Consider the following 25,501-nt stretch of genomic DNA (forward strand, 5'->3'; position numbering starts at 1 on the left):
GCAAGCCAACAAATAAGGTTTATGTTTGCATCAGGATCAGAAGGGAAAATAACAGGCCAACGAGGATTAATGAGACCATGTCTCAGAAAACCTTTGAGCTCTTTGGAGGAAAAGGGCTTCGTAACTTCGTAAATGCAAGCATCTCTACGCCTCTCACCTTTTTTCCTCACTAACAGCTGTGTTGCCTTTTTATTCCTTGTATCTATCACAGCACCCTGTAATTATTGGAAATAATAATTGTGCTTGGGTGGAAAGGTGGCAGAGAGTGAGGATACCTTGGTAAGAACATAGGACTAGATGCTGGATCAGCATCAGGGGAGGGCCTGTCCCACAAAGTCACAGGACCTGAAAAGTCAGCCCTTTTCCTATGTTCCCCAAACCTTAAAAACAAGTGTATGTATGTTAGAGTCATTTCACTACTAGGAATCTATCCTAAAGAAATGATCAGCAACGCAGGCTAAGATATGTACCAAAGATGTTTGGCAGCCTTATTTGTAATCATGAAAAACTGGAAACAACCTAAATGTTGCTTCCGGCAGTTGGGAAGAGTTAGGTAAATTCCAGCCTGAAACGCCATGTGGTATAAATGCCGCCGTTCACCGTGTCAATGGATAATTTTAATGATGTTAGGAAATGAGTCTGATCAAATGTAACAGAAAAAAGCAAGACTGATTTCAATATAAGCCGTGTTCTCACAACATAATATACTGGTAGGGAGAAAAAGGGGGGAAAACAAAACAAGGAATGCACCAAACGTGACTGCGTGGTATTTCTGCGTGGTGGGACTCTGGGTGGGAGTCCAGTGACCCAGGGAGCTGGTTCTCTGGTCTCCTGTGTTGCCCTTTCCTGCAGATGATGCTAACGCATTGCGTGGTTTTGTGATATTTGCCCTGCTCTGAGGAAAGGTCAGAGAACTGAAGTGCTAAAAAGAAAAATTAGGAGAAAACCATGGCTAACGAGTGCTGAGATTTACTAGGCGTTGTTTTCGAAACTTCGTTTAAGAGTGTTGAGAATGGAAGTGAAGATGACAAGACAATCCGGTTTCTCTGCCTCCTTCGCTGTAAATGTAACTATTTCTGACACGTTAAGCACAGCATTTTTGGTTGGCCTTGTGCTGACGCTGCGTTCGGCAGGGCCTCCTCGGTCGTTTCCCTGCCCTTGTGGGCTTAGCTGTATCCCCTACAAATCCATATATTGAAGCCCTAACCGCCAGTACCTCAGAATGTGACTGTATTTGGAGATAGGGCCTTTAAAGAGCTAACTGAGACAAAACTGGGAAATATGGTTGGGCCCTAACCTAATACAACTGGTGCCCTTGCAAGAGAAGATGAGGACACAGATACCCGTGGAAGGAATGTTTGTGTCCCCACAAAAGGCATATGTTGAAACCTAACCCCCCAGTGGGGTGTTGTTGGGAGGTGAGGCCTTTGGGGTGATTAGGTCATGTGGGTGGGGCCCTCCTGAATGGGACTAGTGCCCTTATAGAAGGGACGCCAGGAGCTCCCTCGCCCCTTCCACCCCGTGAGGACACAGGAAGGAGGCGGCTGTCTGTGAGCCAGGAAGGGGGCCTTCACCAGACACCAAAGCTTGTGGTGGTCTTGGACGTCCAGCCTCCAGACGTGTGAGAAAAGACATTTCTATTGCTTAACGCCCCCCAGTCTGTGGTATGTTACCGGCAGCTCCAGCAGATGAAAACACAGACATATGTATTTAAATGTCTTTATACCCATTTTTGAGGAGCCCAAACACCTCAAGACAGCAATGGCTGTGAACAGTTAGTGCTAGGAAGGCGGCTGTGGGCCGGGGAGGTGGGTGGAGGTGAGTATGTGCTTAAAGCTTGTACGCAGTAGTAAAGGGAGGAGGTGCTAGGGGTTTTCTGTTTTTTGTTTTTTTCAATTGGAACTTAAAATAAATTGCCCTCCTAGCAGTCAGGATGAGTGAAAGGCACCCAGTTTCCTTCCCTTTCTGTTTGTGTGAGTGCAACGAGGGCAAGGCCCACTGACCGTGAGGAGTCCTGGCCTTGCCCGCGCAGAACGCCTGACCCAACTCCGCAGCTGAGGTCAAAGTCCTTCCCACTACACAGAGGGTCCCGAGAGGTAAGGACTACTTTAAAAGCAATGGCAGTGGGTCAAGTTCAGTTCCACCGGGCAGGGTCCACACCTAACAGGAGCTTGAGGAAGGGGGCTGCCTGTTCACGGCTCTGGGGCCTGGCCCTGCCTGGGCCTCCGTGGGGCTGAAGGAATCATTCAGATCTGGGGGTTCTGCCCTCGAGATTACTCTAAGGCTGCTCCCCCTCTTCCCACTGCTCGGGACCTGAGCCAAGAAGACATTCGGTATCCTTGTCATCCAGCCTTTCCTGCTTTTCCTCCATTTCAGTGGCCTAGGCCTGTGCAGCCCCACGGGCTCCCAACAGTGTGGGATGTGTTTCTGAGCCAAGGAACGCTGACCCCGCAACCGAATCCGCACGCGCAGTGCGCGCTCTACTCTGCCAGCGGCTCTAACGTTGCTTCCTCAGTAAGAACTTCTGAATAACGGGGCCCGACCACTGCATGTGTCCCCGCTGCAGGCCTGGGGTTGCTTCCGCTGCTTCTGTCTGAGAGGTTTAAGTGATAACATGATGGACCAACTGAGAAAATCACAGAAGTAACCATCTCTCTCCAGTGCCAAGGAGCAGCAACCCTCCCTCCGCGGCCTGCCTGTCCTGGGGGGTGGGGGCCCGGCTGAGTCCAGGCTGACTCCTCCTAAGAACCAGGAAAGGGGCCGTGGGTAACCCTGGCCTTTTCACACCAGCAGGGGGCCCCTGGCATATGTTGCCTGAGGGTGTCTCTGCTCATACAGCAATTTTTTCGGAGGTGATAAAATGATTAGTGCTGGATGATTTCTTATCCCTTCTGGTTTCTACCCCTTCAGGCCCCGTGCTGGGAAGCGATGTTGGAATATGGTGAAAGGCCGGAACCTAGCTGCTTGTGGGCTGCAAACTCAGCCTTTAATTTTAAAAGTTAGTGTTTTATTGTGAAACATGGATTCTTCTAGTACATGCAATAATGTCCGTTGGCACGTAGCACAGTCTTAAAAAAAAAATTTGCCTGGGCTCAGGAACCAGTCTGCCTGAGTCTAAATCCTAGCTCATCCAGTGAGAAGCTGTGTGAGCTTAGGCCTGTTACTTAACATCTCTGGTCACTAGTTTCCTTGTTTGTAAAAAGAGGTTTGATGTCATACCTACCTTAACAGATTCTTATGAGGGGTTGTATGAGTTTTAAACAAGGAAAAATTTAGAACAGCGCTGTGCATAATGGAAATAGTCAATAAATAATAATAATTATGTTCTTTTTTTATTGTGATCAAATATACATAACATAAAATTTACCATTTTAACCATTTTTGAGTGCACAGTTCAGTTAAGTGCTTTCACATTTTTGTGCAACCATCACCACCATCCACCTCCAGATCTCCTTCATCTTGCAAAACTGAAACCCTCTACTTATTAAGCAATAACTCCCTGTCTCCCTCTCTCCCCAACCCCGGTGACCCCTGTTCTATGAATTTAACTAGTGAGGTTCCTCATAAAAGTGGAATCATACAGCATTGTTTTTTTGTGACTGGCTTCTGCTTAGCGGAATGACCTCAAGTTTCATCCGTGGCATAGCCTGTGTCAGAATTTCCTTCCTTTTTTTAAATTTAATTTTTATTTATATATTTTAAAACTTTTAATTAATTAATTTATTTTAATTTTTATTTATTTATTTTTTATTTTGGGGGAGGTAATTAAGCTTTTAAAATTAATTTATTGATTTTTAAAATTTTTAAATAGAATTTTGTTTTCTTTTTCAGTTTTATTAGGCAGAATTATTAAGGTTAATTTATTGATTTTAATGACAGTACTGGGGATTGAACTCAGGACCTGGTGCATGCTGGGCACACACTCTACCCCTGGGCTATATCCTACCCCCCCACCAGAATTTCCTTCCTTTTGAAGGCTGAATAATGTCACCTTGTGTGTGTGCACCATGTTGTGTTCATTCATTCATCTGTAAATGGACAGAGTGGTTGTTTCCACATTTCAGCTCTTGTGAATAACACTGCTGTGAACTTGGCTGTGCCAATATGCATACGCGTCCGGCTTTCACTTCTTTGGGATACTTCCCTAAAAGTGGGATTGCTGGATTATAGGGTAACTCTATGTTTAATTTGTTTAGGAACCATCCTAGTGTTTTTCACAACAGCTGCACCATCATTCTCATGGTTTTAAGCACTAGCTACAGGCTGATGGGGGCCAGCTTTCTATCTACAACTTTATACCTTTCCTGAGCTGTAGGTAGGCAGTTGCCTCCTCGATCTCGTCAGTGAGGTGTCTCGCAGGCATCTTGAGTTTAAATGTGTCCCAAACTGCACCTCTTGACCTTGCTCTTCCCCAGTTTGGTACATGGCACTGAGCATCTTGTTGCTCAAAATGGAAAGCTTCAAGCAGGACCAGCTGCATAATTTACCAGGCCTGGTGCAAGATGAAGGCAGGGAGCCCAAGCCAAGAGCAGGGAAGCCAGTTCCCCCTTCTTACAGGTCTGTGCCCCAACCCACAGTGGAGCAGCCACCCCAGGGGGATTGCTGCCTTCGTGCTGGGATGTGCCCAGGACCTTGACCTGAGAGCCTCCACTGAGGTCCCCCCTAGCCCAGGGTGTGGACGGCTGTCGGCACTGGCCACATGCCCATGTAGCTGCCCGTGAATCCTTCCATAAACTCTGAATTTCTGTTTTCTCCTTACCCTCCGCCTTCCCTTCATCAGCAAGACCCATGAGCCCCACCTCTAAAACCAGCCTCCACTCCTCACTGACTCTCCTGCTGTTAGGAACACCCAAACCGCCATCGCCTCCCTCTTAAAACCCCCCATCTGGTCTCTTTCGCTCACACTTGCCCCTCCTGCCATGTTCCACATGAGAGCCAGAGTCATCGTTTCCAAAAATCAGGGAGTCCATGTTCACTGCCCAGTTTAAAAACCTTCGTGGGCTCCTTGCCACACTTACAGTGAGATGTCAGCTCCTCGCCAAGGCCGGCAAAGGCAGGCTCCTCCCAGCCCTGCCCTTTCCTCTGTTCTCCTCCGGGCGTGGTGTCCTGCCTCCTACACCCAGAAGATGCCAAGCCTACAATGGCCCCTGGGCAGGATTTCTCCATCTCAGCATCATTGACATTTTTGGGCTGGGGTTGGTTTGTTTGTTGTCTTTTTTTAAAACTTAGCTTTACTTATTTATTTGTTTTTGTTTTTTAATGGAGGTGTGGTGGCTTGAACCCAGGACCTTGTGAGTGCTAGGCAGGCTGGCCACCACTGAGCTCTGCCCTCCCCCGCACCGCTGACATTTTGGACAATCCTTTGCACAGGGGTTTGTCCCCTGCACTGTGGGAGTTTGGCAGCACCCCTGGCCTCTAACCATTAGGTGCCACCGGCACTGTCCCCACCACCCCCTTGTGAGGACAAAATGTCCCCGGACATTACCAGATGTTCCCCAGGGGCCACCCCTTCCCTATTCCTCAGAACATTCTTTGGAAACTTAGGGCACTGTTTCCTCCCTCTGGTTGGATCATTGCCTCCCTTCCCACCGCCTTCACCCTTCTGGAACCTTCTTGTCCTTCAGAGAGCAATTTAAGTGTCAAAAAATGTCACTTTCCCTGATCCACCAATATAAAGTGACCTCTCAGTCACACTCTGTTGTTGTTGTTGTTGTTGTTGTTTGGTGGGGAAAGTACTTAGGTTTGTTTGTTTATTCTTAGAGGAGGTACGGGGGATGGAACCCAGGACCTCATGCGTGCTAAGCACACGCTCTACCACTTGAGCTGTACTCTTCTGCCAGCCACACTATTTTCAATTGCTGTGTGAACACTCACCAGGCTCCCGTATCTCCTTTGTTTAATTATTTGTTGGTTTACTTCCCACCCCCTCCCGCAGCCCCCGCCAGGAGACAGGTTCCTTGAGGCTGGTCAATTGCTCGGTCTCGTTGAGTCCTGTGTTCCTGACGCCTAGCGTGGGTCCGGGCTCAGAGTAGGTGCTTAGGACATAATTGCTGAACAAATGAATTCACAACCCTCTGAAACCCGTATCTTCATTGTTTCTGTGTGTGTTTCAGGCCATGTTCATTTCTTTCCAGTTCTTTCTCTTCCTCCCTTTTCCAGCACCTGCTTTCCTCTTCTGGTCCCCACTTCTGCTCTGTTGTCCTTTTTCCTTCTCTCCAGCCCCGGTGATGTTTCCCACATGAACTTGCTTCAGCATCTTTCATGACAGGAGCACCAGCTAGACAAACACGACCCAGATAAAGTCTTGGTGAAGTCGAATTAGCAGCAGGACCTCATGGCCAAGGTCACTGGACTTCACACAGCAGGGGGCCTCCCAGGACACAGAGGATCCCAGGCGTTCTAGGAGCCAGACAGGGCGGCCCAGGTGGGAACCCCGGGGCCTCTCACTCGGTCCCTTGTCCTTCGCTCTGAGTGTTGGCCTCACTCCTCTCTTACGGACCAGTCCCCGGTGCGCTCAGCTCATCCAGGGGACACGTGGCAGCCATCAATTCTCCCAAGGCTTTACCAAAGAAACTAGGCAGATTGAGTTAAAGTGTCTTTATCCCAGACTCAAACCAACCGCCAGGGCGAGGATCCCTTGGCTCACCTTGGGGAGGAGACTTTGTTGAGTGTCCCCGTGTCCAGGCGCCTCCAGGGGATGAGAATGCAGTAGAGGACACCCCAGAAGAATTCTCTTGTCCTGGGATTTGTGTTCCCTGACCTGCACTCAGTTTGTTGCTAAGCACCAGTGAAGAACTAGGCCCGACCCTTGTACCCAAGGATACAGTGAGCAGAGCACACAGACATAACTGCACATGGTGGTACATTAAACAACTCATTTAGTCAGTAGTCTAGGCTGACATAGAACAGGGGGGACTTGGTTTGAGAAACTCAGGAAAAAAATTTTTTTAATATGAATTAAATGAACGTTGTTTTTTCAACAGAGAGGTTGTGAAGGTAGTATAGAGGTTCTCATATATCCCAAACCTGGTTTCTCCTGCATCTTAGCATCTTCCATGACGATGGCCCATTTGTCACAGGGATGAGCCAATGTGGATACATCGTTATTAACAAAAGCCCCTCTGCTTTTCAGATTTCCTTAGTTGGTACCTAATGTCCTTTTTCTGTTCCAGGATCCCATCCGGGATCCCACATGTCTCTCTGGACTCCTCTTGGCTGTGACAGTTTCTTGAATTTTTGCTGGTTTTGATGCCCTTGACAGCTTGGAGGACAGCTAGTTAGGTATTTAGTAGGATCCACCCCTCTGGTGGAATTTTCCTCGTGGTTAGACGGGGGTTATGGTTTCTGGGAGGGAGATCACAGAGGTGAAGTGCCATCTTCATCCCATCCTGTCAAGGGTACGTCCTAGCAAGTGACCTGTCGCTGCTCACGGCGACCACGACCGCCTGGCTGACAGAGTGTGCGTCAGGTTTCTCTGCTGCGATGCGCTTCCCCTCCCCCATTCCACACGGTAGTGCAGCCACATCTGGGGGGAGGGTGGGGATGCTTCACCTCCTTGGCAGTGGGTGTTGTTTTTATTCGCTTTATTGAGGTACAATTTACATACTACCAAATTCACCCATTTTAAGCGAACACTTCAACGAGTTTTAGTAAATGTAGATAATTGTGCCTGAGGGAAATGGTCTTCGAGCTGACAGCCAAAGAATGAGGAGGATTTAACTAGGCAGAGGTGGGGAAGGACTGCTGTAGGCAGAGGTACCTGTGTGCATCAGCCTCTCAGGGGAGCACGGCGCTTGGGTGAGTCCTGAATCACCTAGAAAAGGTAGACTGTGTCGCCCTTCTTCATAAACATCTTCCTCAGAACATTTAAAAGTCAACAGCATTTTATTGCCTAAATGAATACCAGTTCTGTGAAACACATGTCTGTCTAGAACAATCCAATCCCTGTTGGTTTATCCAAGGTTTCACTGTAACAAGAAATAAATATTAGGTTAGTACAATGGTCCCTGAGGGGGGAATAAAATTGTTAATAAAATTTCTTCCCTTTCTCAAGTCTTGTTTAAGTGAGAATGTAAAGTCTATGTACTAATTCCTCTCCGGTAAGTCCCTGATTTGTTTCCCTTTGGAACAAACCCACTGTATCAAAGTGAGAATGAGAAGGTGACTCTGAACGTAGTTCCTTTCCCTTCAGGGGTAGAAGAAGGGGAAGGAGCTATATTCCAAAACGTGTCCTCAGACAAACTTAGAATCTGAAAAACTCCAGGGAGCAAAAGCACGAAAGGGCTATTTTCATGTGGGAAGTATCTGAGAGGCTCTGTCAGGGCTCCTGGGGGACACTGGAAATCCCTGGCACGTGTAAGCGCCATGTTGGTCAGGATAGGTAGAGTGTCCCAAGGAACCGCATATTCTCCTCGGCTTAATGCCATAGGTCACTGATGTAAGCCGGGGACTCTCCTTGGTGGCTTTCCTCCAATACTAGGCTCTACCGCTCTTACCATGGTGTCACCTTAATCACGCAACTCAGAAGTTTGCTGCAGAAGAGGAAGCATGTGGATGATGACAGGGTTTTATGACTCAGTCTGGAGCTGGTATGCATCGCTTCTGCCCACATCCCTTTGGTCAGAACCCAGTTACATAGGCGCAGCTTAAGTGCAAGGGAGGCTGGGAAATGAAGCCTTCTTGTGTTTGCAGGAAGAAGATAAAAGGGGATTAGGTGAATGTATAGTATTGCCTTTGCCATAAGCTCTTGACTTTTCTTATTTGATGCTTTTCAAATTATAAATGCATGCTCATTGTAACAAGTGAAACAGTGTATAAGGCGAGACCAGTCATCCTCCGACCTCCAGTCTCTCCACACATTCCCTTCCTTGCCAGTCCCGCCACACCTCTGTGCTTGTTCACGTAACTGTCTTCCGTGTATATGTGTGACTCAGGAGAAATAACTCTGGAAGGCACTTCTGAACTGGAGGTTTTTATGATAAAGCTTCTGGAATTGCTAAGAAACACGGGAATGGAACGTTCAACCAAGAGGTGCCTCATGTTGACATTCTAGTAGGGCTAGAATTTTTGCTGGAATTTAAAATCCAGTGCTTTGTTGACTTTTCTTGGCTCACTGCTGGCTTTTGGCATTCACCTCTGCCTCTGGGAAGGCATCCTGGGCCCCCGTCACTGTTAGAGGCTCTGCTTCTGAATGGTGGACCCAGCTGGAGCTGTGGCATCGGAAAGATCTGGGTTCAGATCCTGGCTCTGCCTCCTGCAGTCTCTGTGACTGGACAAGTAATAAACTCTTCCGAGCATCATGGAAGCATGATGACCTCTTACTTGAAACAGAGACTGTTACCTACCCCTGTGGTATGCACAGCTCCTACTCATAAGTCTCCCAGGTGCTGGAGTATCTATGACATCTTAGTAGCCACAACTAGAGACCAAGGCAACTGGTATTTAAAATACACACAGTGTGACCAAGCAGCTGGGGTGATCTCTATAAAACCAAGTGCCATAGATGGGGAGGAAAGGAAGAGAAAATACAGACTTACCAATGTTAGTGGGCTGAATCTGGAGTATTCATTTTGGAAGGAAGGAAGACGTGTAGGTAAATGAAGATTGGGAGATGCAAAAGTTATTAGAAACATGTGGAGACTGATAAGGTCATTTGGCTACCAATTTTCCTCTTCATTAGTTATGCATAGCTCCCATCAACAGGGGCAGGGTCCCGCTGTGACAGACCTTCTTTGTTAATGACCCAGTGGAACAAAAGATTCACTGGAGCCTGGAGGTGTCCCCAGAGGAAGAGATTGGGTCTGCCCAGAGCTTTAAGTTTGTTTGCCAATTTAATGTAACAGTGGTCTAAAACCAGAGGAGCCCAACGAAGGGGCAAGTGGCAAATTTGGCCAAAGTTGAGAGGGTGGTGGGAAGAAACGTTGACAACCTAAAAATTAAAAACAGAAAGATCCTGTCATGGACTCAGCAAAATGAGGACAAAGAAGAGGACGGAAACATGAAAACTTGGGTATTTACAAACATACTTTGGAGAAATTGTGGGTTTGGTTCCAGGCCACCGCCATAAAGCAAATATTACAATAAAGCCAGTTGCACAAATTTTTTGGTTTCCCAGTGCATTTAAAAGTTATGTTTACACTATACCACAGTCTATTAAGCACCTAACACTTTAATGTCTAAAGAAACAATGTAAATAACTTAATTAAAAAATACTTTTTGCCAATAAATGCTAACCATCATCCAAGTTTTTCAGCGAGTAGTATTAGTCAGGTCAGAGATCACTGATTACCATAACAAATATAATCATAATGAAAAAGTTTGAAATATTGTGAGAATTACCAAAATGTGATACAGAGACACAAGTGAGCAAATGCTGTTGGGAAAATGGCACCCATAGACTTGCTTGACACAGGGTTGCCACAAACCTTAATTTGTAAAAAAAAAAAAAAAAAAGATATGGCTGTGAAGTTCAATAAAGCAAAGTACAATAAAACAAGGTCTGCCTGTTCACAAGTGTCAAAAAAAAAAAAAACACAAAAAAACAAAAAACCAAAGAAGCATTCATCAGTAAGAGTTCAGTCAGAAATACCAGAAATCACCAAAGGTATTTCAAACAGAGAGGGATTTAATACAGGGAATTGAGTCATAAAACTGGTGGAAGCGCTGGGAGAGCAAAAATGCGAGATGAGAAATGCAGGGAGATGGGAACACATTCCGTGCAGTGTAATTCTGGATGTTGAAAGCTGTTCATGACCTGATGTTCTAAGAACAGCTCTGTAGTGTTTCTGTTCTTTGTGCTGCCCATGTGTATGGGTTAGATTATAATCCCAAGGCTCAGTTTTATGGCCTGTACCACGTGCAGTGCCCTGTATGGCCAGGACAATGGTGTTGTAGTGACAGACAGGCTGTGAGAGCCGGTCCATGGTGTCTTAAACTTTGGCGAGAGGGCCATTCACACAGCCATGCTGGTAAGTCACTCCCTTGGTTTTGCCTTCCTCTTGATTCAGCCCAGGGTTGTGTTTGCTCTGCACGGTGGGCTGACACTTGAACCAAAGGATGCTGCTCGCTGTCCTTTCTCCTTGGAGTGGGGGGGCCTGTGCTCTAGGTGTGAGTCTGATGTACCTAAGAGCATGACCTGATGGCAGGGCTGGTGAACATTTTCATGGACGGTCAGAGTTCCATGAGTTTTTGAAGGAAGCAATTTGGGAGGAGCTCAATGGTGACTTTGCAGAAAGGTGTAGAGAGGGGGAATTTGGTGTTCTCTGTCAGGGGCCAGCATGCTGTAGCTCATTCCTCACCTCCTCCATCATCTTCCCGCACCTCTGAGCTGTCCCTTTCTCCTCGGTGCCCTGAGTCAGCCCTCTCAGCATGCGGTGGGAACAGGAAACCCAGACGACCCCCAGGTGATCCTGCCATGGATAATGGCTTTCGGTAGAGTCTATGGTTCCTGTGACGGGGGACTAAGGGACAAGTCTTTCTGCTCTTAGGCCCCTGCTTGTTACTCTGGAGCAGGCTGATTGCCTGGGCCAGGAATCCCCTCCAGATCTTCATGCTCTGACTTCTAGACCTTCTTTCTGAACCAGACAAAGAAGTAGCCTAGGAAAATATACGGAGTGTGGGCGTTTGCAGCAGATTTGTTCTTGCAAGCTCAAAAGGATGAATTTTTCTTTCAGGACTTGTCAAGGGTCCATTTTTGCAAAGGAACTCTTCTGTAAAGGTTGGAGGGATGGGGTCTTGAAAGCAGAGCTTGATGGTAGAGGACTCCCTCCAAATGGGGAGATATTCCAGTACATTTTTCAAAGGTAATGTCTTTTGATTAAAAGACATTAGAAGAGGGCGGGGCGTATAGCTCGGTGATAGAGCTCAAGCTTGGCATGCACGAGGTCCTGAGTTCAATTCCCCAGTGCCTCCATTATGGGGAAAAAATTTTTTTTTAGTTAAAAGAAATTATTTTTAAAACAAAACAAGTGTTATTAAAAAAAAAAAAAAGACATTAGAAAAAGCAGATCTGTTCAGTACATGATTGAAAGAGGAGGGGTTTGACTCTAAAACCCCTGACAGAGGTAGTGGGAGCCTGCTACAAGCCGATCCCTCGGATGCTAAAACTTCTGCCCTAAGAAAGGAAGGAGAGGAGGACTTAAAATCAGTGATATTTCTTGGCTGTGACACATCCGGACCCCACACTTCCAGTATGTTGGGAGTTGCCGACCAAAATTAAATCTCCAGGATTCAGGACTCATCTGGGTTTGCCTGGAGGGTGAGCAAGGCAAGTCCCAGGCCAGGAGCCAATCCTTAAGGGCAGTTTTGAGCACAGCAAAGCCATCCAACATCCTCCAGAACGTTCCTCAAAGCATGTAGGCGTCAGGAACCTATGCCATGGCCCAGCTTTGGGGTGGGGGTGAGGCCTGTGATTCGGGCTTCTCTGTCCTTTAGGAAGAACATGCATCCACAGGTGGGTGGGATCGGTATCTGGGACGTGGCAGAGCACCTCTCCTGACTGCAGACCCCTGAGCAGCAGGGGACAGGACCAGGGGCAGGCCCCTCCCTGGGGGCCTTCAGGCCTTCAGAAGCTGGGGCAGTGCATCCCCTGGTAAGGAACAATTGTTACAGCTGGAAAAAATAGTGCGTGCTCCGTTGTTGTGAAAGGACACACGTACCCATGAGACGCCTCCGGGAGATGTCCCAGAAATGATGGCAGAGGCTTCTAGGGTGGCTGCAGAATCCTTAAATGGTTGACAGGGTCAAAGCCAGAGACTTCCTTGCTATCATTTTACCGCACAACGTCCTATTTGGGTTCTGCCCTTGGCCAGCCAGCAGAGCCCTCACCCTCCTCCTGAGTGGTCACCCAGAGGTGAAACAGCTTAGGGCCACCAGTAAGCAGGAGGAATCAGGGGTGGCCTCAGGACTGAGGAAGCTCACCGAGTGGGCATCCATGTTTGGTTGGGCTCGCAAGAAGGGCATTCTCACTGCTCAGCCAACCCCAGATCAAGGGCTGATCATGTAAGATATGCGAGGCGAAGGTGGCCAGCAATCTTCCCTGAGTCTCCCTGGGGCGGGCCATGCCTGGCTCACCTTTCTAACACCCTCCCACCTCTCGTTGGCACCTAATATGTGTGCTATGTAGACTCTGATTGAATTGGACGACATGGCCAGAACCCCTTCTTGGCCACGCTGGTTGCTCTCTGCCATCCTCTCAACCCCATCCACCTTTATCTCCCTAGAGCCCGCCCCTACTTCCCCACTGCAGGGGACTCCATTCAGTCCCACCTAATGGACCCCAGGTGAGAGGAAGCCCCGAGAAGTGCGGGAGACAGCCTGCACGGAGGGGGATGCACGAGCGGAGGGCGCACACTCCGTGAACGCCAGGTGAGGACGTGGGGGCAGTGACTGGTCACCTCATTATCCATCAAGGGACTCAAGGCGGACTTCTGCTCCCTCCGCGCCCCGGCTACGCACGTCCACCCTGTGAACAGTACCACGGGCTTAAGATAGCAGGACTGATGTAAGTAGTAGGGAAGGAACATCCCGCAAACATTGTCGCCTCCAGGGCTGGCACTGGGAAGCCTCCTGAGCTTGGGGTCTGGATCCTGGATGTAACCTTTGGGAGGTGAGGGAGGGCTCCAGTGGCAGTGGGAGGGTGAGGGCTTGTGATTTTTGCCATCCCTGTTTGAGCACCAGTGGACTCTGGAGCCTGGGGGATTTCAGGAGGTCTTCAGTGACCCAGATGTAGCGCTCAGTCTCCAGAATGTGGCATGCCATAAATTTGAGGGTCCCCATCTTCTTGGCAGAGCTGGCTTCACACAGACCCCCTGCTCAGCAGAGCCTGCCATGTGCTTAGCCACTGCCATCTTGAAATCCTTCATTTTTCTTGTTTAGTAACTTTCCCATTGTGGTCAAATACATGTAACAGTGTTTGGCCATCATTAAAGATTAAACTCACACCCATCGTGAAATTTGTCGTTTTAAACATACGATTGAGCACAACCATCACCACTATTTACAAAACTTTCTCTTCACCTCAAATAGAAAGTCTAAATGCTTTACACAACAACCCTCCACCTCCCTGTCCCCTCCATCCCCGACAACCTCGGGTGCACTTTCGGTCTCTGCGAATTTGCCCATTCTGGGGATTTCATGTAAGTGGAATCAGATAATATTTATTATTTTATGTGAAGATTATTTCGCTTAGTATAATGTTTTCAAGGTTCATCCACATTGTAGCATATACTGGGACTTCATTTCTTTTTCTGGATGAATAATATGCCATTAGACATCTGTACCACCATTTTGTTTATCCATTCCCATGAAAATCTGTGACTCGAGAGGCAATGAGTGAAATACTGTTTTCTTGGGGGGAAAATTGATTGGTTACTTGATGTTAATTATAGCACAGTAATAGGAAAAGTTTGTGTCTGTGTTTTTAAGTTTTTCTTTATTCTGCTTTTTGGCTGCTACAAGAGTTTTCTTTGTATTTTTTATTTTAACAGACCACTGTTTAATTTTCTGTGCTTGTCTGGCTGGGGAAGAGATGAATTGTGGAGAATAAGATTTCTATTCCATTTAAGGATGTGTTGGAGGTACCTATGGCAGGAACGCAGCGTTCTTTTCATCCTAACAGGCAGTGCTACGAATTAAAAGTGTGAGGAAGGGACATCCATCCACAAGTCTGCGATTCATTCAGCATTATCCCTTTGTTCTTTGCAAAAGTTTCCCTCAATCATGAAGACATAGAGTCAGGGCTCACCACCATGTCTTGCTGAATGGCGTGTCCTAGAAAATGGCTTGGTCAATGCATCCAGGATGGATGGGGGTGACGCTGGGGAAAGACGCTCCGGGATCTGGATTGAAGAAATTAGATGATGTTTTCCCAAGATTGCCTGGGCCACGAGTCAGGAGTATCACCAAGAGAAGCCAAGGACTTGTTTCAGTTAGAATGACGACCTCCAGGTCCGTCCACATTGCAGGAACGATGCTCAATATCTTGCAGTAACCTATAGTGAAAAAAATATGAAAAGGGGCATATGTACGTGTATGGATGGCTGAACCACTATGCTGTACGCCAGAGATTGATGCGACATTGTAAACTGACTATAGTTCAGTAAAAAAAAGGAGAGAGAAAGAAGCCAAGGGCATACCTGGGATTCTTGTTAAAATGCGGATTCTGATTCAGGAGGTCCAGGGTGGGTTCTGAAATTCTGCATTCCTAACAAGCCCTGAGGTGATGCTGACGCTGCTGGCGAAGGGACCACACTTAGAGCCTCAGGATCTGCTACTTAGGTTGTTTCCCCTTTTTGGCAATTGTGAATCAGCTGCAATGAACATTGGTATACAGTTGTGCGTTTGAGTTCCTGTTTTTAGGGTTTTTTTGGTATATACCTAGGAGTGGGTCATGTTGCAATTCAATGCTTAGCTTTTTGAAGAACAGCTAGACTATTTGAGATTTTTTTTTCTTTTTTTCAAAATGGCAGTGCTGGGGATTGAACCCAGGACCTCCAGCATGCTAAGCATTTGCTCTGCCACCAAACTATGCTCACCCCACTATTTGATATTCTTAGTATTTGAACAAGAGACCCTGCATTTTCATTTTGCACAGGGCTCTGCAAGTTATGTTCGTGGTCCTGCCTCCCAGGGCTATTGTCAGATAGCGAAGTCAAAGGCATAGTCAAGTCACCTGTCTCTCGACGGTTTAGCAAATGTCAGCACTACTTACCCAGAAATTAGCCACCTTGCCTGCCCTAGAGCCACGTAGGTTTGCTGTACTCCTGTGAGCAAACGTGGTTTCTGTTTCTCTGTGTCTGTCATTGTGTGGAAGGAGAATGGTTTACTAAAGGTCATTAGCTTGAGGACTGAAGCCATCCATACGCACAGAGCTTCCGTCCATCTGCATTAATGTGACTAGTACCACGCAGTCTTCACTAACGTGACGACTGTTTCTACTTATATGATTTCACTAGTGCAGAATCATTTGCTCAGGAAGATAAGCATTGCAAATAACTTTATTGCCTCGGGAACTTCCCCCAAACCCACTTAAAACTGCTTAGCTTTTCAACAGAGAGCGTCAAATGACTGTGAACTCACATTGCTGTGCCCATGAGCCTTAGCCAATCCTAACCAGCCCCACACTGAACCACGCACCTTAAACCAGGTGAATATGCTGACTTCCCCTACCCTGTTTAGAGACGCTGTCAAGACTGCCAAGTAGTGACCTCTCTTCCGCTGTGAGCTTTGCTTTATCCACAGGTTGTCTTGGTAGTATTTTATGGGAGCCTGTGTTCAACAAGCTACCATTTTACCTCCTGCATGATGCAGTTGCTCAACCCTATTTGTGTGTCTCCTTTTTGTTCTTTCTTTTTTAATAGAAGTACTGGGAATTGAACCCAGCACATCATGCATGCTAAGCATGTGCTCTACCACTGAGATATTACCCTTCCGCAGCCCTGTTTGATCCAGTATCCATCCATCCATCTATCCATCCATCCAACCATGGATTTATTCACTTATTCAACAGATATTTATTGAGTGCTTACTACGTGTTGGGCACCCTTAGACACTAGCTCCATGGCTGAGACACGCACAGCCCTTGTTTTTATAGTGCTCACCCTCTGATGCATCCTTGGGCCGTGTTCCTGCTGCTGGACAAAGTGGAGATTAAGAGCCACTTTCAACTTGAATTTATTTGAAAATGGAGCTTTCTACAGCAAATAAGCTGCATCTCTGCTTTTAAAATCTGATTCTGTGGACTTGGGGAGGAAAATCTTTTCGTCTACCCTCTTAGGTCCAGTACCTGAGGGCCTGCAAATTTAACCAACAGAAGTCAGATTAACAGGAGAAGAGGAAGATGTATTTTATTAATGTTTTACATGCACAGAGTTCACAGAAGAAAGAGTGAAACTCAAACAGGTTGTTAGACTCAATTTGGGGATTTATAGACCATCTTCAACAAAGGAAAGGAGGCTTGAGCTTCAAGGGACAACACATTGTGGAGAAGTGACTAGGATATATAAGGGGGAAACTGATGGAAGATAAGGGTTTTTGTTTTTCTTTTAACTTAAAAAAAATCATTTCTTTTTTTTTTGCAAGGTGAGGGAGGTAATTAGGTTTATTTACTTCATGGAAGTACTGGGCATTGAACCCAGGACTTTGTGCATGCTAAGCATGCGCTCTACCACTGAGCTATGCCCTCTGCCCCTGTAAGGATATTTTAATAAGATCTGTTTATGGAGATTTGACTCTGTCCTGGTGATAAGAGTCACTCTTCCCTTTCTAGTATAGGACAGGGAGACATCTTCGCAAAGGGAATTTAAGGGAGAGAAGAGGATTCTTCCTATATCTTGTTGATTCTCACTTTCTACCAGTTCAAAGTAATCCTTATGCCAAAGTGACATATTTGGGGATGGCATCTCCTGGTCCCTTCAACTTAATCTTTAGAAGATCAGGCGGAAAGACGTTCTTACGATGACTTTGTCCCTCTTAATGACTACCTGACTTATCAGTGCTGTGTTTCCTTACCTCTAAGGTGTGTCTTGTGTCCTGGTGCCCCCCCAGGTGGCCAATGTGGGGACAGAGCCCGGGGCTTGGCAGCCATTGGGTGGCCTGAGTCCGCCAGCACAGCGCCTTTCAAGCCCAGCGCCCAGTTATTGGCATGACCACCAGCTCCACAGGAGAGCCCCCAGAGGACTATTTCCTGGCTATGTGATCAGCCTGGTAAGGAAGGGGCCCTATCAGGAGTTTCTCCGAGGTATGACCTGCCAAACCGGTTTGTAAACCAGCTCCAGCCACTTGGGCGGGGGGCGGGCTGTTGTGTGTCCGGAGGAATACAAATCTGGACGCTCAAACTGTTCTCTCAATGTTTGATTTTCTTTAACTTAAGATGGGCTTTCACTTTTCTTCCCTTTTTATCTTTTCTGCAGCCAGTTCTTCGAGATGCTCCAGTCCAGCCTGTTTATCTTGGGAGCCACAGCAGGCACAAGCCCCCCGCCCCCCAACAGCTCCGTCCCCGTGTGATTACATCTTTTCTCGGTCGTGGGGTTGGGCTGTCCTTTTGTACAATGCTGAGCCACAGTGGGACGGGCATCTTCCCCCTTATTTTTATCAGGCGCTTTTATTCCCTGAGTTGTTTTGTTAAGTGTGCCTGTTTTTGATTTTGCTCCCCGTCAGGAAAGGGGCCTAGGATTCAGGGAGATTAGATGCCCTGGTGTGTTGATGGATCTTTAAAAGAACGAAGCAGGAGTTGATCACGTGCTGAAGCTCAGGGCCAATGCAGAGCTGCCTCCCAAGAGGCCAATCAATTTCAATTAAGGAGATTAAAAGCCTGGAGTCCAGAGCCGGCTGGTCACGCGTTTCTGAATGCCTTGCTTCTCTAGCAGCCTGAAAGCAGGCCAGGGGCCCCAGGAGCGCTGGACGGCATCCTGGGGGCCAGCGTCAGCACAGCAGTGAGAGGTCAGATGCAAAAGGAGAAGCTGGCTCTCCACTCTTCAGGGGGCCCTCCTGGCATTCGGGGCAGGACTGACCTGTCAGTGTTCTCCACCCCGTTAAGTATCCAGACCCACATCACTGGGCCATCCCAACCCAACCAGACTCCCGCACACACTTCCAGGGTGGAACTGGGCAGCTGCCTCTGATCTGCTGTCTGGCAGAAGGGCAAGCCTTCTGTGGCTTCCAGGTGGGGAGCTGATTCTCCTGGTCTGGACCCAGCTCCTCCAATGGGCATCCCGGAGGCTCGTGTCTGCTACGGTCCTCACTGGATTCCAGGTGCCCACCTTCCCTAACCGCTCTGGCATCCCAGGGGCCACACTTCCAGAGGGGTAAGGGCAGAGGCCAGAGCGGGAGGTCTGGTGGAGGAGAGGGGCTTTGGCAGCCCACAGATCAGGGCTGAGTCCCCTCACCTCCGCTTCTTAGTGGCTCTGCATTGGCCCTGAGTCAGCACGTGACCAGCCTGTGCTTGTTTTTTCTTTTAAGACCAGTGGACACCCCAGGGCATCCAATCTGTGCCCAGGCATCCAAGAGAGCCTCACTTTCCACATTTATAAAAGGGAGCTACCCACTCCCCCACCAGCCTGCCTCACGGGGTTTGCCAGGCTCACAGGAGGTACTGTGTGTACATAAAGCGTCTGATGTCCCCTGGCCCCCTCTGATTGCAGTGGCACTGGGTAGACAGGGGACTCGGAGGCAAAATTACACTCAGCTCCCTGGATCTGGTGACTTTTGTTCAGAAGCCAACACATCACCAATATCGCAAGGATTTGACCAACGTGCTTTGTCCGCTGTAAACACCAGTTACTTGCGGAAGGAGGGGGCAGGAGCACCGGGGTCATGGGAGGAGGAGTGTGCGGGATGCAGAGGAGGAAGGAGGAGGGGCCCTCCAGGAGCGGGAGTGGCGTGAGGACGATGGAAACCACAGGCACGTGTTGGGCAGGAGAGAAGTGGCCCTGGATGGAAGCCAGATGCAGCCTCCGGCACAGCAGAGACTTGCTGGGAACTCCAGGAGGCCGAAGCCACGTCCCCCCGGCCCCTGGGCGTGATGTTCTCTCTAAGGACTGGCTGTTCATCGTGGGCCTCTTCTCCCTACTCTCCTGTTAACAGGACAGCCTGGAGAGTGAAGAGGGTGGTGGGGTCGGGGGGCTGGTTTCAGGCCTTTTGGCTGCTTGTTTGGTTATCGAAAGGATAGGATAGCCTCTGTGGAAAATGACCTCATCAAGAAGTGTGGGGTCACAGAGCCCCGAACCCTCGTGGGGAGCCAGGCGCAGGGCAGGTCCCGGACTCCCCCAAGGTCACCTTCCTCAGTAGCAGGGCCAGTCTCCTGCTGCCCCACCCCCACCCCCCCGCCTCCCGGGCCTCTTCTCCCTGACCTACCTCTCCCAGGATAACCGAGCAGCGATGCCGGGGAGCCGCAGGCTTCCATTTGCTGACAAGAGCTGGGAGGGCTGTTCATAAACTTTTAAAGTGTCTGGACCTTTCTCTCAAACAACAACAAGAATAAGTCTTGAGCAGGTTGTTTTATACAGAAAAGGTCTTGTTCTTGATACCAGTTTATTTTACCAATGCAGAAAAATGGAACTTCCCATGGATACCAAAGAGGAGGAAATGATTGCTGTAAGGAGCTCTGAGGTCGTGAGGAGAGGGGTAGAAGAGCTTGCAAGTCCCACCTCGAGGTGGGCCTGGCTGTGGGTGGGATGGGATCGTGAGCCCCGTCCTTCCTTCCTGCGGGGTGGCCGGAGGGCAGGGCGGCTGCCAAGCCCGGCAGCAGGAAGGGTATGGGGTGTGATGCATCCGGGGCATCTTGTGTCCTGGGGAACCGGCTTGTTCATGTTACATCACATCATGTCATGGGAACCCACACCGATTTTGATGAAGACCCAAGGGAAGAAATGCTGCCCGTGGAGGAAGCCCCGGGCGGCAGGAGACCCTGCTGCCGGCTCGGCTCCTCGGGCTGTGAGTGGCAGAGCCAGACTCTTGGTCCGTTCGCACTGCTACGACAAAGTGCCACAGCCTGGGGAGTTAAACCACAGACGTTTACTTCCCACAGTTCCGGAGGCTGGAAGCCTGACATCGAGGTGCCGGCCGATCGGTCCCTGGCGAGGGCTCCCCTCTTGGCTTGCAGACGGCGGAGAGAGAGCTCTGGTGTCTCTTCCTCCTACAAGGACACTCACCTCATCACGGGGGCCTCACGCTCATGACCTCACCTAAACCTAATGCCCACCCAGAGGCCCACCTCCGCGTACCATCCATCACACTGGGGGTCAGGGCTTCAGCGTGTTGGGTCTGGGGAGACACAGACACAGCCCGTGACGCCTGGGCTCGGTGTCTCCCCATCATCTCTGTGCCCCCTCCATCAGTTATGCTGGCCTCTGGGCAGCACTGTCCAATGTCTGCCGTGAAGGACCAGTTTTCTTATTTGCAATGAGGTATGACATGTGCTGAGAAAAATGAGATTCTTGTACAAAATACAAGCTCATTTCTTTTTTTATGATTGGGTTCCACCGACCTAGTGTTGCTGTTGAATTGGTGTGGACACTCTGCTCACCCTCGCTTTCTGTCTCCTCACCCTGGAGCAGCAACCAAGCCTTCGAGGTCTTCCCTCCATGGACCGCTCTTTCAGGGGTGCTTTTGAGAGCCCCCCGGAAAGCCCACCATCAGCCCTGGGGCGATGGAGTCTGAAGCTTCCAGAGACAAAATGCCATGAGCCCCAGCTGGGGAGGGCCTCCCTGGGCCGGTTCCTCTCTGTCACCTGGGGGCGTGGGGTGCCTGTAAGGAGGAGGGTGGTCTGGTCCCGTCTCGGTATTCTGAGGTGCGAAAAGCACAGGCCTGAGTCAGAGACTGCAAGGCAAATCTGTCTCCCCCGGTCATGAGCTGTGGAATTTGGGGCGAGCTCTTAACCTGTTGTGCCTCAGTTTCCCCGTCTAGCAGATGGAGGAGGTGATGGTAGCTTCCCGACAGGGAGGTTGTGAAGACTAAGTGAGGCGGTGACTGGGAAACACTTCACGTGGTGCCTCCTCACTCTGTTCCTCCTTCAGAAAAAGCGAGTGTGTGCCTCTCTCACAGGGGAGAGGCAGGACTCCGCCCCAGGGGTGGAACCGTGCGCTTTACAAGAGCGCAGAGGCCTCTTTCCCCAAATCACAGGATGTCAGAACAAAACGTGGCTGTGGGCACAACTTCTTCCCAGGAAGGTGGGATGTCAGCGCAGCCGCACACCGGTCAACCAGATGGCTCGAATTCCAAATCCTTCATTGAGATCTGCTGGAGGACGACATCCTGACCAAAGAGGACACTGACCTCTGTGGTATCTGAAATAAACACGAGGCCTGTGAGCACCAAACGGCAGGCATGCCTGTGGTTTCGGGGCTTCGCACAGGAAGCCTCAGAGGCACCACCTTGGAGCATCGCGATGGATGTTGGGGGCCGGGGGGCGGGGGCCTCTGATCCCTCATGGACATGTTCGCTTGCTCGGGCTGCTGTAACAAAATATCGCAGGCTGGCAGCTTAAGCAACAGAAATGTATTGTCTCAAGGCTAGAAATGTGGGAGCAAGGTGCCGGTCGGGCTGGTTGCTTGTGAGGGCAGGGTCTGCTCCAGGCCTCTCTCCTGGCCTGTGGGTGGTCATCCCCTTCCGGTGTCTTCACATCTTCTTCCCTCTGTGCCCGTCTGTGTCCAAATGTCCCCTTCTTATAAGGACACCAGTCATGTTGGATTAGGGCCACCCTGATCATGTCATTTTAAATTAATTAACCTCTTTAAAGCCCTATCTCCAAATGTAGTCACATTCTGACGTGCGGTGGGGAGAGCGGTTAGGGCTTCAGCATGTGGATCCTGGGGGGGGGGGCAGTCCAGCCCATAACAGCCCTTTACCCCACTGGCCTCCATTTCACCAGCAGAGAAATAATGGGTGAGCCTACGACCCCCTGATTTCTCCTGAGTTTAAGCATATTAAGGTTCAGCCTTGTGGACCAACCTTCCAAGTGCAGCTGAGTGTGTGACTCGGGCCACGTAATCTTTCCAGGTTAAAATGTCAAAAGCACAGATAATAAAAATAAGACATAGCATCCATTTGTCGCCCCAGGTGCTCTGAGCATTAAGTTATGGTCACAGCAAGGATGCGGGACAATCAGTCCTCAGACAGAATGACGCAGAGGCAAGTCCACCAGCAGCACCACTAGCACAAAACAAGCTTCAAACCAACAGGAGAAGACGAGAGCGTAATGCCTCCCTAACAACCCCACTTCACCGATGCAATGCCAGGAAAACGACGTTAGATTCCACTGATTCTCCTTGGGATCTAATAAAATGCTTTATTCAGATCTTATTCACATACCTCTTCCTCCACGGGTCCATCTCAGGAGCTGAAGTTGGCTAGTTGCAAACAGAACTGGTTCTGCTGTCATTTGAAATCACAGAAGTGAATGCGTTTTCTACCACAAAAGCTACCATGCTTTCTTTGGGAAACAGGGCACGGTTGGAAAAAAAAAAAACCTCACTTCTAAACAAAATTGAAAGCATGGCTAACTTGAGATTTGTTTGATTACAAAGTCCTTCTCGGGGCTTATCAGTGTTAGAACCCATTCCTACTGGCACTGATGAGCCAATAAAAGATCCAAAAGGAGAGAAGAAAGTATCCCGTCAACTCAGAGAAACAAGGTTGTTCATTTTTCCAAAAGGCGTTGGATTAATGTTTACATCGCTGAGTCAGATTATTTATACATCAGCTGTAGTTTTTGCATCTCCAGAGTTTGTTAGCATTCAGAGCATGATAAATTGTACCTGACTTGTGAAAAATCATCTCGAGAAAGATTTTTTTCCCTTTGGGGAAATATGTAAATGCCACATGGTGGTGTACAGCCAGAAACACTCAGCAGGAGGGAGGGGGTTTGGGATGTCACAACGCATGGTTGAGAATTTCGGCTTTGGGGGAGTGTCGTGACACTTCTCAAGTCACGTCACCTCTGAACCTCGACTTCACCTCCAGAATAGGTTCCAAACTCCGGGCTTTCTGTAAATACTCAATGGGATGATACATGCACAGAATTCTGCACTAACCCACCCAGTGGCCAAATACGAATCCAGTAAGTGCCAGCTTTTCTTTCATTGTTACTACAGAGAATCTTTGCATGCTTCATATTTCATCTGTGGAAAAGTCATAAAAAGGATTAAATTTGTTGGGGAAAAAAGTGTCTTGGGCCCCCTTACTTAGCACCTGTGTTCTCTGTCTGTTCTAAGAAGTGATGTTAACAAATAAGCAGGTGTTAGGGAGCGTGTGGGGAAACCAGGACCCTCGTACATTGCTGGTGGGGATGTAAAAGGATGCAGAACTTCGGGCAAACTCTTTAGTGGATCCTCAAAAGGTAAACACTGATGTGGCCCAGGAGGCCAACTCCATGGTACACACCCAAAAGAACTGAAAATAGGCGTCCAGACAAAAACTTGTTCATAAGTGTTCATTGCAAGATTATTCACAAGAGCCAAAAGGGGGAAAGCTACAGCTAAAGTGTCTATTAACTAATGAATGGATAAACCGAATGCAGACCTGCCAGGCAGTGGAATTTCATCTGGCAACAAGCAACAGTGAGGAGGCCTCATGCTCCAAGGTAGATAAACATGAGGCTGATGGAAAGAAACCAGTCACAAAAGGCTACATATTGCGTGATTCCATTCATAGGAAACATCCAGAATAAACAAGTCTATAGAAACAGGAAGTAATTAGCGGTTCCCTGGGGCTGGGAGCAAGGGCGGGCCCCCCGGGGGTGGCGCCTAAGGGGTAGGCGCTAGGTTTCTTTTGGGAATGATGAACATTTTCTGGAATTAGACAGTGAGGATGGTTGTACAATTCTGTGAATACATTTAAAAACACTGAATTGTACACTCTAAAAATGGTGGATTTTATGGTTTATGAATTACATCTGCAAAAAAAATCAGTGAATGCTTAATGTGAAAAATAAGAAAACAAGGAAACAAAAATTCTTACTGCAGCATCCAAAGATAATCACTGCAAATGTTTGAAGTCAATCCTTGCAGACTCTGATGCAAATATATACATTAAAAAAAAAAATAAAATGGGATCATACAAGTACATACTGTTGAGTGAAAGTTTTGTTTTTATATTCCTTTCCCTTTTCCTTTCTATATTAAGAAATTGACTCTCTAAACATAGGTGTGATCCACCTCTAAGTCTTCTCAAATGTCTTACCTTTGCTTATTCCTCTGCCAACCTGTTTCTTCTCTTTCCAAAACTTCTTAAGACTTTCCAAACGAATCTGTTCACCTGATCAGCAGAGTACTTTTGGTACTTGTGGTCACAACTTGACCTCTGTTACAAGCTATTTCATTAATATCCATGATTTCGGTGGAATTGATTCCTAAATCCATATTTCTACCTTGACTTCTATCCCGTATTCTAGTCCTGCATCTGCAAATGCCTACTGGAAATTCCCACTTGGACATTCATCACTGACATTATCCTAAGACTAAAATCCAATTCACACATTTCAATGTCCCAGCCCGGCACAGCGAAAGATGTGAATTTTAATCTAGAGATGGAAGTTCATGCCCACACTTAACCTTTCTCATCCAAGTCATGTTTCTTGGAAACCATGGAAACCTACTCTGGCTAACTTAGAAGAGGTAAGTATGGAGGGAGATGGGGTAGCTTACACCACAGGCAGGAGGGAAGGCTGGGGGGCCAGATTTGGAAGAGGGGCAGGAAAAATGGCATTCCAGGGACTCTGTAGCGGTTACCAAAGCCAGGTCGGGCGCTGAGCATGGTCGGGGCTGATGCCTGGGCTGGTACAGGCATCCCTGCCACTGCTGCCGGGGGCGCTGATGGTCCCATGTCACCTCTAGCAAGTCCTGAGAGTGAAGAGAGGAGTCGGACATGGGACAGTGTAAAGACAAACACCTGTCTACTTCACTTGGTCTCGATTTCCTTAAACCAAGAAAAATGGGGATAATTTTCCTTCTCCACCTCATGGGATTGTCAAGAAGATACTTTGTAAACCATAAGCCCCTCCACAGGT

The 25,501-nt window shown here is 48.3% G+C and overlaps 1 long non-coding RNA gene across 3 annotated transcripts; it reads left to right on the plus strand.

Annotated features, from left to right (window-relative positions):
- Positions 1 to 1,860: 1,860 nt before the first annotated feature.
- Positions 1,861 to 24,550, plus strand: LOC116150489 (uncharacterized). Of its 3 annotated transcripts, none has more exons than XR_010377963.1 (4): positions 1,861 to 2,096; positions 13,221 to 13,501; positions 17,516 to 17,703; positions 17,910 to 24,550. It is a non-coding gene; the product is annotated as an uncharacterized LOC116150489 (long non-coding RNA). The 3 variants fall into 3 exon arrangements; XR_010377962.1 differs by having other exon boundaries at positions 17,545 to 17,703; XR_010377964.1 differs by having other exon boundaries at positions 1,862 to 2,096; positions 13,221 to 13,365; positions 17,545 to 17,703.
- Positions 24,551 to 25,501: the final 951 nt, after the last annotated feature.

Source organism: Camelus dromedarius, chromosome 26 (genome assembly GCF_036321535.1).
Source record: "Camelus dromedarius isolate mCamDro1 chromosome 26, mCamDro1.pat, whole genome shotgun sequence".
Taxonomy (NCBI): Eukaryota; Metazoa; Chordata; class Mammalia; order Artiodactyla; family Camelidae; genus Camelus; species Camelus dromedarius.